General features: G+C 34.8%; 1 long non-coding RNA gene across 1 annotated transcript in view; it reads left to right on the top strand.

Moving 5' to 3' along the window:
* Nucleotides 1-5,416: 5,416 nt before the first annotated feature.
* Nucleotides 5,417-12,439, top strand: part of LOC119776664 — a 32,158-nt gene continuing 25,135 nt past the window's right edge. The window contains exon 1 of the long non-coding RNA XR_005279807.1: nucleotides 5,417-5,486. This is a non-coding gene — a long non-coding RNA (uncharacterized LOC119776664). The remainder of the gene's footprint in view (nucleotides 5,487-12,439) is intronic.

Below are 12,439 nucleotides of genomic sequence, written 5' to 3'. Positions count from 1 at the left end.
GCTATCTCTATTGTTATGCTGCTATAGGCTTAGACTTCTGGAGGACATAGGGACCCCAATTTCATCATTTTGCTTCATTCTATCTCTATTCTTTCAATCTGCAAAATCTGTTAGTTTATTCTCTAACGTTCTGCTCTCTCTGCCTTTTCTCATAGTAGCTTTGCCTCGTCTGTTCCTGTTTGGCTGTGACACCTTCCTGGAGAAAAATATCAGCTGTGCTGCTGCCATCAACACCTTTGTTTATAGATGTTGAAGATCGGCCTGTTTTTCCAGTGTAGTCCTGTTTCTCTGACTGTGACTGACTGGATGTGCTCTCTTCATCCTCTGACATGGGAGTTGGCTTGGAGCTCATCTGCCTGGCTTTGTGTTTCCTGGATGGAGCCGCCTTTTACAGCTGCTTTTTGTATTTCTGCTTCTGTCTCCTTGAACCCCAGTCGGCCTCAGCAGATGGCCGCTCACACTGAGCCTGGTTGTGCTGGAGGTTTCTTCCTCTTAAAAGGGAGTTTTTCCTCTCCACTGTCGCTACAACAATTGCTTAGTGTGAGGGATTGTATTTGAGTCAATGGAATCAACTGGTTATCCTTATATAGAAAACTTTGAATCAATTTGACTGTATGATCTGGTTAACTGTAAAGTGCCTTGCGATGACAAGTCTTTTGAATTGGCGATATATAAATAAACTGAATTGAATTGAATAAATACTTAATGAAATTCATCCTTATGATTTCTAATTTATATTTAAGTTGTCGTCAATCTGCCAGTTTCTGATGGCCCTACTCTTTTTCCCCTCATATTTTCAACCATTTCCCAGTTTAGATCTCTAATTTTAAGAAAATTTCTGCAGCAGTTGCAGTTGTTTTCCCCAACATACTGCTGCTATATGAACATATTTCTGGCATTTAAAACATCTCAAAGGCGGAGGATTGTATATTTTTACATTGTAGCTCATATATCCAAGGAAAACTTTACCCGGTAACTGCTCTTCTTCAAATTTGATCAATACTGATAAGCTGTCACACCTTTCTCCATTTCTTGTGGCTTTTAACTGTTTCACTTCTTTTACTTTTTGCACCACTTATATTTTCAAGAATCTCTTTGTCAGTTACTTTTAGAGGATCTCCTCCAATGACTCCCCTGCTAATCCTTTTGTTCTCCACCAAGCTCAGTTAACAACTTCTGCTACAGATGCTGCAACTGGTAGCTGGGACATAAAAAAAACCCCTCCTGAGAATGGTCTTTAGGATAAACTGTTCAATTATCTTATATCATATGTCACTTAATAATTTACTTAAAATATATTTTTTTAGTTCTTATAATGTATTGGTTATGACTTGTATTGTGGTTGTATTTCTCTACTGAAGAGAATGTGCTAGTTATAAACATGTCCAACTCCATATTTCTCCTCATTAGGCTTTGTTTAGCCTATGATGGTGAATTCATTCAAATGCATACAAATTTTACTGTTTATTAGCAGGTTCTACAGTGTAGTATAATCAACACATTATCTCAATATTTTACTCATACATTTAGAAAAATGTAAACTTATTCTTTTTATAATTTTTTTGACATTTTTTAATAAAACAACTGTGAACAGCTAAGTAAAAGTTGAGTATTATATTAGACTCAAAAGAAACACTTTTAACAGGAATCTTATACTGAACCGTGGTACGATCTAAAGACTTCCATAAAAGACTGTTGAGGTGCTGGTTTTCTAGTGAACAACCACTGCCACTCTACATTGGGAGTAAAAACTACAGGATGATTTATTTGTTTGTTTTTTTGCTGGATTACTGTTCAGTTTTAAGATATTATTTGGCAGGAAAGTGGAAGGAAAAAACACTGAATGAAAATATGCAAGTTTAAGTAGCTCAAAAAGCACCAACTGAAGGATAGCCATGTTATCTAATGCTGTTGGTCAACTGTTTTTTTGTCAAATCCAAAGTCAGTGCACAAACAATAAATTTCAGGACATCTGGGCCAGATCTGGATTCAAGCTAGCTTTTTTACCTGATGTCTGATAAGGCAACTGCTATTTGAGTGGCGGCTTAGTGGTTAGGGCATTGTGCTTGGAATCCAGAGGTTCTGAGTTCAAGCCCCACTACCACAGCCTGCCACTCTGGGTCCCTGAACAAGACCCTTAAACCCACACTGCTCCCTGGGTGCCACACAATGGCAGCCCACCGCTCCCTATGACAATGGGTTAAATGCAGAACTTTAATTTTGCTGCTCTGTACTTGTAGCAGTGTAATGAAAATAAAAGCTGAAAAAGGGCACATGTTTCTCGTTATTCTGGTGCTAGAAAAAAAAACAACTAACATTATAAGAATTTGATATTTATCTTTCTAATTAAGGCTTCTTCTCGATCTAAAAGACAACTCAAGGTAAGAGATAGATAATAATAATAAACTCATTTAATATACTAATGACATAAACTGTTTGCAAAACTGGCAATAAGATCCCAGAGTGATGAAAGAACCATCATCATCTTAGTAATCTAACATTTCCCCGTGTTACTGACACAAATAACTGTGGTTTGCATTGCCTATTTTTTGCATTTAAGGGACAGTATCATTCTGTCTGTCTGTCTGTCTGTCTGTCTGTCTTTCTTTCTGTCTGTCTGTCTGTCTTAGCATTTCTAATTAAACACCACTTTTGAAACACTGACCTAAGATAACCTGAAGCTCGAAAAGGTGTGCTATGAAAAAGGTAAAGTTTACAACTCATTGCTGAACTGCTGTAACTCTAATCAAGTCTCTGCATACTGTAAACATCATATTTGCACTACCAACATGGCTGTTTGTTTCATAATCCCTTAATCCATAATTCCATAATCCCTAAATTGAACTCAACTCAATGTTCTACTGCATTTTGCACCATATTCATCTACTTTGCACTGCATCAAACCTTTCTATATCAATGCCTTTTGCACCATGACTTTATACAGTTTTTTCTTTTGTCGTACACTGGCTACATTCCAATCACTGCTGCACTTTATAAATGGTAATGCTCATTTCACTGCTGTAAGCTTATCATTAAGTGTTGAAAAGCTGTATGCATTGAAATGTTGTTTTGTAGTCACTCTGTCTATCCAAGATCACAATAAAGTTTGTCTAAGTCTCTAAATCTGATTGTCTCTTAGTGTTTAGTACAAAGTGCCATATTGCCCAGTGAAATATAGCACTGGAAACTATAATGAACTTATGCCCATAAAATTAATACAGTTTTAAAATATCAGTAAGAGGAGTTTGCAGAGAAGTGGTCAAAGGTTTTTACTTTCTAAGTACCAAGCCATCAGATAAAATGCTAACGCTGACAATGAACCTCCTGTATTGGTTCATTGGCTTTCCTAATTAGATGTGAAAAAAAGAGCTGATGTAGTGCAGCTGCTTCCAGACGCCTTTTTAGACCTAACAGACTCTGGTTTCATTGATCATGTATCCTTAACAAGGCACATAGACCTCCTCTGTTGGATGTTTGTCGACAATTGTTCTTATAATTTGTTGAATTTAAAGTGTTGTTAAAATGGTGTTTTTTGTTCTTTTTTAGGCCTGATCAATAAAATATTGTGCATCTTAAAACACAATTTTAACACACAAAAACTTTTTTTGAGTGTCTGCCTTCATCAATATGCAGATCTTATTCTAATGACCAGACCATCCAAAATTATGGGAAGGGATGATATGCAAATGTCAATATTTCACATGTGAACAGCAATCTGAAACTTAACTGTGGCTGCAGCTTTTGCATTTTTTTTTTTTTTTTTTTTTTTTTTTTGTGGCACTTTTGGAAGTAAAGTGCAAGTTCATACACAAAACATTCTATTGTAATTGTGACCACAAAGAAGACACTGATAAAGTGCCAGATGATGAAGAGAGATTTTGTGCTTATATAAATATATTTGGGTCATCAGAAACAACAATATTGGAATAGTATTATATGGGAAGGTGTACATGTCTATTTATGGCAAGCGGATGTATTATGTTTCATTAAGTTATTGTGGGCCTACTTTGTCTGGCAGTTAATTGGTTCAAGTGGCATTTAAGATGAGTTTGTGGAGGTAAATCCAGCTGTTTAGAGTGTAATCTGCTGTAAACCTGACAATGGCTCCTTCTCTTGTTGCTGGGCAACTGATAGGCCGATGGGTTGAGAGATCAATCAACAGACAATGACAACTTTTTCATGATTTATGATATTTTATCTTATCATTTAATTAGTTATCATTGTATTTCCTTTTACCATTGTTCGTAGCCCTTTGAGGCTACCTATGTAAAGTGAACTAAAAATCCTATGTATTATTATAATTGTTATTTTATTTAAGTAGTTATTTTTATTATTATTATTTCCAAATAAATGTCTCAGAATCTTATCTTTCTATAATGGCCACTCTCAAAGGGTCACACAATATGCTTGATTCAAAAGGGCATAACCAAGCTTGTTTGTAAAGTAAACTATAACAACAACCAAAAAATAAGCAATTGATTTTATTTTATTTTTGACCATGGCTATAAAAAGAGCCTTTAAAATGGCTTTCTTATGGTGGCTGAAATCATATAAAATGCATTGGATGAAATGAATTCAATTTAACATGAGGCTGTATACCTGTAATACATTTAACTATTACCTTTCATGGCTTTGACTTTCCATTCAAGCAGAAGTCATTCATCCTCAGAGCTACACTGCTTTTGCAATTCTGGCAGCAGACAGTAATATGCCTGCAGCACCCCTGAACCAATTATTTAGCCTTCAGGGAGAAACATGAAATAATTTTCACTGACCATTTGTACAACTGTTATACATTTGATGGAGCATAAGGTAGTAAAAAGGGTAAACTGATGCAGCTAATTAATTGTTTTATTTTATACTAAATGGACATATATTATTATTATCATTCATCTATACTGGACACTTCAAAGGTAATGCAAAACAATATTAATTTTCCAAAATAAGAGTAGCTCCCATGTCTTGATCTGGGAAGTTACAAGTTATGTTAAACTAAATGGCCTGTGTTCTTTATCTAATTATGTATATCTTTTTAAACAATACTTTGTTTTTAAAGTGCATTATATGCTTTGAATTTAATTTCAGTTTTGTTTGCTTTTTTGGGGTTTTTTTGTTTGTTTTTTCTGACCCCTTATTTTTCTCTAAAACACTTTCACTTATCCTGTCTGCGGATGGGGCAATGCAAATAAAGCTGCCTTATCAGACCATAAAGTATAAAAACCCTTTATGATCTGAGAAGAAACGGACTGAACTAGTAGACTATATTCAAATTTATTTCATTAGTAATCCAAAAAGGAACATTTAATGTTATCTTGTGGTTCAGACTTCAGAACATCAAATTATAGGGGTTTACAGAGAGTGCTTTCTTTCTGAAATCACTGCAATCATCTGGTTTATTGCCACAGACTGCCTGAGTCCCTGAGCAAGACCCTTAGCCCCATATGGCTCTCCAGGCACAGTAGGCTGTCAACTGCTTCACAAGGATGGTATGTAAAAACTGTGATGACAAATGAAAGATTATTGTTTTTCAACTCCTAACTAGAAAAAGTTGACAAATAATGAAGGAATGAATCCTAAACCTAAATCCTAAATCCTAAAATGAATCCTGATTTTTTTTCTTGCTCTAATTTGTGCAATTTAATTGAAAAAGAGGCAAGCAACCCCAAAAATTTAAAAGATATAGGATATGATATGAAAAGTTTGTATGGCTGGATATTATATGATATATTCCATGAAGAAGAGTGGTTTGTCTATTTAAGCCTGCATCTCTAATTTTCACCCATCTCTATGTCTTTTGAAAAGAACTGGAATAGAAAATCAAAAGAATAGTTTGTTTTCAAACATTAAACATAATTTATGAAGAAATGCAAATAGCATAGAAGCAGCAATAAAACTGCTTTGGTGCAGGTGGTTTAAGCTGGAGTCAGACCAGCATCTGTCCATTTTCAGAGGTCCGTAGAGACACACTGATGGGTTTTGACAACAGGAGTGTTTATTGGATACTCAGCCAAGCAGACTATATTACCTCGATGACATATTACATCAAATGCCTGTGGGATTAGACTACGGGTTTCAGATTTACTGGTATTATGTTACAGAGTAAACCACTTCCAGGTAATAATGGTTAACTCTGCTCAGTCCAAGTTTCTTTACAACCCTGATCCTCTTCTGTTTACCTGATGTTGAAGATTCATTAAATGTTATTATGCATTTTGTTAAGAGTCAGTCACAAAATTTTCCAGGATTTCTTCTTCTGCAAATGTGGAAAAAGATTATCATTAAGCAGATCAGTGAATGTCTGATTGGAGACTACACTTTCTAAAAATAAAAGTAAGGGGAATCCTTTATTGTTTGGAAGCTGGAAGCTAATCCCGACAAAGGAAAACTTAAAGAGTATTTAATCTCGTCTGGATTGACTTGTTTTTGGCTACTTTCTGTTTCAATCCCCCAAAAAATGTTATTGGACAATATAACGTTGCAGGCAAACTTTTAATTAAATTACACAAACACCAATGTGTTTTATATTTTTTGTACAAAAAAACATAAGACATATAAATAAAAAGATAAATTTTTATTTGTCTTATATTCTTTAACATATATAAACAACTCGTCTGCCTGGCTGTGTGCGTCCTGTAGAGCTGCTTAACAGTTACCTTTTGTATCTCAGCTTCTTTCGTTATGTCCCCTTCTGTCTCCTTGAACCCTGTCGGCCTCGGCAGATGGCCACTCACACCGAACCTGGTTCTGCTGGAGGTTTCTTCCTGTTAAAAGGAGTTTTTCCTCTCCACTGTCGCTACAAGCATGTTTGGTGTGAGGGATGCAGAGAGTAAAAAAGTCGATGCAATCAACTGGTTTTCCTTAGATGGCAAACTTTGAACCAATCTGACTATATGATCTTGTTGAATTTTTCTCTGTAAAGTGCCTTCAGATGAACTTGTGAATTGGCAATATATAAATAAACTGAATTGAAATAAGACTTTAAAAACTTTGCTAAAGTTTCTACACCAAAAAAAAGAATTTCAAAGTTGAATAAACAAAGAACCTTTCATATTAACTATATACCATAGACTATTTTCTGCAAGAGGGAACTACCTTTTTACCTAACTAGTTGCAGCAATATCTGTAATCATTTTTGGTAAGGGAAATAATTCTGTTTAATCAAAATACAAGCAGGAACACGCTGCTAACATCTGCAAACATGGACTTTAAAAGCTAAAATATGGGAATGTCATGCTTCATAGTCTCCTCATAATTTGATAGTTGAGTTTGCTTGACAAGGTCTCTCAGTGCAGTACTGTGCATGGCCTTATCAGTGGTATTCTGTTGTTTCCTCCTGACTGGTGTTTCTGTATCTAATGAGACCCTTAGCACTGAGTCATCTAGCCCTGTGTTGGCCAGTGCACAAGGCCAAACCTGTCTGGCATATTAACAATGGTGGCCGCCGTGGAGAATTAGAAAAAAATAGATGAAGCCCAAGGTAAGAAATACCAGCATTGTATCCTAGTGTTTTAAGATGTTGAAAACTGACAACTGCTTGAGGTTTTTTTATTCAAATGTGGCTTTTTATCTATAGTCATATTTAATACTACAGTATATGCATTCTGATGAGGCTTGTTTGTCAGATCAAAAGTACCAATTGTAAATAGAAACATACACATATCCTTAGAAATATCCTCAGAAATATCCTCAGACGTATCCTAACACAAACAAGATCATATTAAGACCACTGATGACAATCAAACAGACCATCCACCCTTTTCATCAATTAAACTGACACAGGCAGCACTTTGTGTAAATAATAAATGGTATATTTCAAGTATAATTTGTCCTCACAGAATTTTCTTTTATAAGAGCTCCAATTTCTCCTTTGAGAGTTTTACTTATTTGCTTACTTATGCTTTTCTTATTTGTATTAAATTTTACCTTTTCATTAAGTGTAAACAGGAACAAATTTTAACAGAAACAAAGGCTGGAAAATACAAATATGTGTGATTCATTTATGCAATGTGCTTAAATTAGGAAAGTGAGTTAATGGGTAAAGGAATAGCCAGTGGATCATTATCTATACCTAAAACTAATACATTCATGGTGATTTCATGAATTTAGCGTTAATCATAAAAAATAAAATAAAAACAATATTTTTCGTCGTGATCACGGAGTCTGAGACCGGCAATTTTTGACCAAATATAATAACACCTCACTCCTGACATCTTCCTGCGGTAAGCCTAGCGCCTTTCTCCCCGCTTTACAAGCAAAATCAATAGGAACTACTGGAAAAGCCTGCAATCAACAACAATTATTTAAGATTTTGAGAGGACTTAACCATTGAAGTTCATGAGAACTATAATTAAAGTGACAATACCCATGTGTATGGCAGTTGGATGTTGTAATACATCGAGTAAGAGGAAAAAAACATTAGTTATTTCACCTTTCTAGTTTATGATCCACCACCTAAGGGTTTGTTGTTGGATTGCCAACTTGAAGAAGGGGGATTTGCCTGAAAAAACATGTAATATGTAGCCAACATTTAGAAGAAGAATGTTTTCAAGATGACTTAGATAATAGCACATTGCAACAAACACCAGATACAGCACTGGGACTTGCTCAACAGCCGATACCGCAATGTGACGCCACAAGGTGCAGTAGAAGGAGCCACAGTCCGGTAGGTGGCAGTAGTGTTCTTTGACAAACATGAATGTCTCCAGTAAAGCACATTCAAATGAAAATTACTCTTAATTAAAAAAGCTTATCTTTTATTGAACAGTATGTAATAATTTCACATTTAAAGTACTTTAAAAAAGTTCCTTTTTTCTTGATTTCCCTGTTTCATACGACACATGACACGCTTCTGTCTTGCAATCTGCAGCCAGATACACTTGAAGGTGGTGGCCAATGGTGGCCAGGGGGATAAAGTCGAGGACAGGGAGCAGTAAAGATGTGTAAACCCTAACCTTTATTTACAGGCAGCCCACAAATATTATTTTTGTTCCCACCAGTCACCTATGCTGTCAATATTTGACTTCCATATTTTTTTTTTGTCACTCTGAAGTTGCATTGTATAAATAATAATTGTATTGATTTTCTTGGTAGTATGTGTGCAATCTTGTCAAATCTTGGCTGTCACTCCTGTAGATAAATTCTATCACCACTTTCTTATACTTGTATTCAATTGAAATGAGTATGGTAATCATATCTAAGATGAGGTACATTTCAATGGTCCTCTGCCACAGTGACAAAACATCTAAACATTCTGACTTGCAGTGCGTGCTCACACAAAGCCAAAAGGATGATGCATTTTGGAGGAACTGGCATTCTGTATGAGACAGAAACTTTGTTTTGATGCAGAAAGAAACCGTTTTGGTACAAAGACAAGTTTCTGCTGATTAAACCTCTTGTTGTGCTGAATCATCCAGGTTGTTTTTTGGAAAAGCACAGAATGGTGACAACATCCAGTCTGTTTTAAAAGATGTCGTAAAGAATTGAGAGTAATCTTGGCATTTTTGGCAAAAATGAACAGTTTTGGAAGAAATTAATCTTTCTGAAAGGAAAATATTGTGTTTTGCTAAACTATAAGACTGTTTTGACAAATGACATTTGAGTTTTGAGAATGTAATTTCTGTTTTAAGAAATGAGCTTAACCAACAGAGAAAAAACAACAGATAACCAGATAGATACAAGACTTATTCTTATATTTTTTAGTTAACAGAGACATGAAAAATATCAATTTTAAATGTAGCACAGAAACCCTCAGCCCCATTGGACTGAAATGATCTTGTCAGCAGCCAGATCAGTGAATTCTGAGAAAATCTTACAGTTTTTGAATTTTTCTTTAATTGATCAAATATTTAAAGATCAGGGAAGTAAGAAGACCTTAAGTAGAGCAATATGCAGATTAAGTTCCTAATAAAAACAGCTGAGAAAAACATTACAGTACACATCTGGAATTCAATTATAATAATCAAATATTTATAATCATTATTCTGCATATCTTAAAACTGTACCTCAGTCCTGGTGAATAAAGATGCAATAATGTTACATCTTTTGTCCTGCTGTACATATGTTCTATGCAGCTTGGACACAATATCTGTAAATATGTCCGTTCATCGTATGGTGCTACAAACACCATAAAATTAGGATCATTTATTTTTTTGTGCGACTGAAAGTTTTCGCAACAGTGACAAAAGAAAGCCAACTTGCCTGTGACTCAGTCACCTCATGCTTCATTTATTATTCATGCAGTATGAACAGTACCCTGTTGCACTCCTGCACTTCAAAGGTGCCGGCATTGTGGGATATGTCACAGAATTTGAAGCTTTCATCATCCTTCCGTGACCTTGAGAGTCTTATTGATAGAGTTCAGTTTAATGTATTGCCATAGCACATTTTCATGCATCCATTTGCAACAGCAAAAAATTTATGTTTTGTGAGTTAAGTATACAAAAATCTAACATTTGAACACACAAAAGAACACACATTTACAGATGTCAGTGCAGCATCTGGTGGGTTGCATTTGTACTCAGATCTTTGTCTTATACCCTGAGATTATATAATTTGAAAAAAATACCTTACTTTGAAAGTTTTGAAGAAATGCATATTGATCCAGAACCCGTCTAGACTATCATCTGGAGAAACTTTGCTTTGATCTAATGATGCCAAATACTTTTTAATGCTAGTCAAAAAGAAAGTTTAACAGAACTGATTTTAGTAGTGTAACTCAGACTGATTAAAAAGGGATTTACCATGAATGTTTCAAGGTTCATCACAAATCCTCGTGCGGTTTAAAGTGACTTAAAGTGTTTCATAGCTCATTATCCTGATGTGAATAAGATGAACAAAGAGGTGCTGAAGGCTCAAACAAAAGGTTATGATCATTTTATCTTACTTTGTCTCTTAGAAAACCATGTGTTATCGGTGCACTGGCCTTCATTTGTGCCTTAATTATATTGAAATATATTCCCAATTAAGCCACCAGAGAGGCCTTATGTAACTTATTTTTCCAAACAGCTGTATCTGATCAGCCTGATGAGGCAAATCTAATTTTAGACAAATAAAGGCAAGTTCTCTGAAACGAGATGGAGATATTTTACTTGGTTTTTTATTTTTTATTTTTTTATTGTTTTTCCTTACTTTAGTCTTTTTTTTATAGAAAGCGTTCAATGAACCAGTTTAATTTGTTCTGAGCTTAAAATATATTCAAAATAAAATACCTATAAAATATAGTAAAAATTCTATTGTTTATCAAATTTTATAAGTTATACATAAACTTTAAACAAACATTTAAACAAATCTATATAATTGAGCGTTTATTCAGTCTGGCATAAAGCTGTTTAATGCACAAAAAAAGTCCCTGTTTAGATGCCATGTATTTTGTCTTAACTATAAATGTTATGGGTTTTTGTTTTCTATAGTGCTTTGTATTTCTGTTATTATGGACAGGTTGACTGCAAGAATAAATTGTTCTCTTGGTCAAATGAATGAATCTAAATTTGAAGACCTCCCTTCTGTAACTGCACTTTCTGTAAATCTCAAAAATACAGGCTGGGATTATTTCCAGACAAAAAAACAAAAAAAACAAACAAACACATCCTTAATAGGATTACCCTGATTCAATGTTTGATTGTTTATTGTTGAAGCAGAAATCGAAGGAAGGAAGTTTAGTTGGCTCAAATTCAATCAATGCACAATTTGAATAGTTTGAATGGTTGGACACAGTGTGCTTAGAATAAGAGTTGGACAGTAACATTGCTGTAGTGCACTGATAACATGTAGGATGGAGCAACTTTCCCAATTACCAAAACCTATCATAGACTGTTGGTAGAAACTGGAGGGCTAAAAGCATGCACTTGAAATTAACAATGAAAAAGAACAGGAGCATATGTTAAAATGTCTGATTTCTGTCAAATATTTTGTTTTGGTTTTTTTGTTCTGCCTTTTATTTATCTCAGCTTTTTAACATGTCAATTCATTGCGCTCAATTAATTTAATTTCAGTCCTATTTTATGAATTAATATGTATTCTGCACTCATTAAAATGTAATTTTTGATAATATAACTATTGAAAATCTGTTTCCTTGTGAAACACCTGTCAGCATGTGGACAAAATTTCAAAACAGTAGCTTGTTTTACATGTTCCTGTTGAGCAGTGGTTTCTCAGGTGGAACAAATTGGATTTTGTTTACGCCCTGCTTTGCTGGCGTGAAGCTCATTCTGACGGACTAAAAAGCCAATCCCAAACTGAGATGTAATCAGCTAATTTATGCAAACCCTGTTGCAAAACTCAGGGTGTAACCATGACCACTTTACTTAAAAAAAAGAAAATCTGTGAAGAGCACATTTGAGAACAACAAGCAGGTAAATACTGATGTTCATCAACACTTTCCGTGTTGCAGTTTCTCCATCATGTGGCTAATGGATGAACTACAGCACTTAATTTGAGCATT

The sequence above is a fragment of the Cyprinodon tularosa genome, unplaced genomic scaffold (assembly GCF_016077235.1).
Source record: "Cyprinodon tularosa strain WSP-4 unplaced genomic scaffold, ASM1607723v1 ctg95, whole genome shotgun sequence".
In the NCBI taxonomy this organism is placed as follows: Eukaryota; Metazoa; Chordata; class Actinopteri; order Cyprinodontiformes; family Cyprinodontidae; genus Cyprinodon; species Cyprinodon tularosa.
The sequence above is the reverse complement of the archived record's forward strand: the minus strand, read 5'-3'. Positions and strand labels throughout refer to the sequence as shown.